Source organism: Galeopterus variegatus, unplaced genomic scaffold (assembly GCF_000696425.1).
Source record: "Galeopterus variegatus unplaced genomic scaffold, G_variegatus-3.0.2 Scaffold12406, whole genome shotgun sequence".
Lineage (NCBI taxonomy): Eukaryota > Metazoa > Chordata > Mammalia > Dermoptera > Cynocephalidae > Galeopterus > Galeopterus variegatus.
In genome coordinates, this window is record NW_007738517.1 from 14,066 (window position 1) to 14,959 (window position 894).

The window sequence follows — 894 nt, forward strand, 5'->3', positions numbered from 1 at the left end:
TGTCATTTTCACCTCTACTATATGTGACAAAAGCCAGAACTATTCCTCAGTTTTTCATTTGTCATTTTAAATTCTTATCTGTAGTGTTTGCAATAAAAGTATGGTTTAATTATTTTTTATTATACATACATGTGGGGTATAACATTGATTTTCAATAATTGTGCAAAATGTGTGGTGGTAAGATCGGCATAGTTAACTTATTCATCATTACAATGCACAATCATTCTTTGTGTCTGTTGATCAGTTTTTCATTAGCCCCCCTGCCTCTCTCTCTCCCTTCCCCTTTTCTGCCTCTAGTTTTCTAAAAGTTCAATGTACCAGTGTGATTGTTGTTTCCTTCTTTCTCTCTCTCTTATTGTTTGTTTGTTTATTTCTGGATTATATCAAACTAGTATAGTTGTTTTATAGTCATGTAACCTTAATTTAAACCTGTGTTTAGAACACCGTTTTGCTGTATGAAAAAACAAATATATATATATTTTTTTACTTTTTTCGCATGTGGTTGTCTGTTGTCCCTATCTGACACATTTTAATAACAGAAACTTAATCTGTATATATATATATTTTTTTACATTCTGTATGGTTAGATTCTTATTCAAATTTTACTTTAATTTCTGTGGTGTTTGTTACCAGATATTTGTGTTTGTTTAGTCATTTACATAAACATTAACAAAGAAGTTTTGAAATCTTTTTCCACAGTATCCACATACATTCTGTATGGATTAGACTGGATGACAACTTGGAGAAGGGTAGAGGCCTGATAATACTGGGAATCCAAGTGTTGAGTAATAATATAAAAGCACGATCTAGGAATATTGAAATGACTCCAAGGACTGTCCTTTCTGAAGGACAAAATTGATCTTTATGACATCTCATACTTATTTCTGCAGCAGC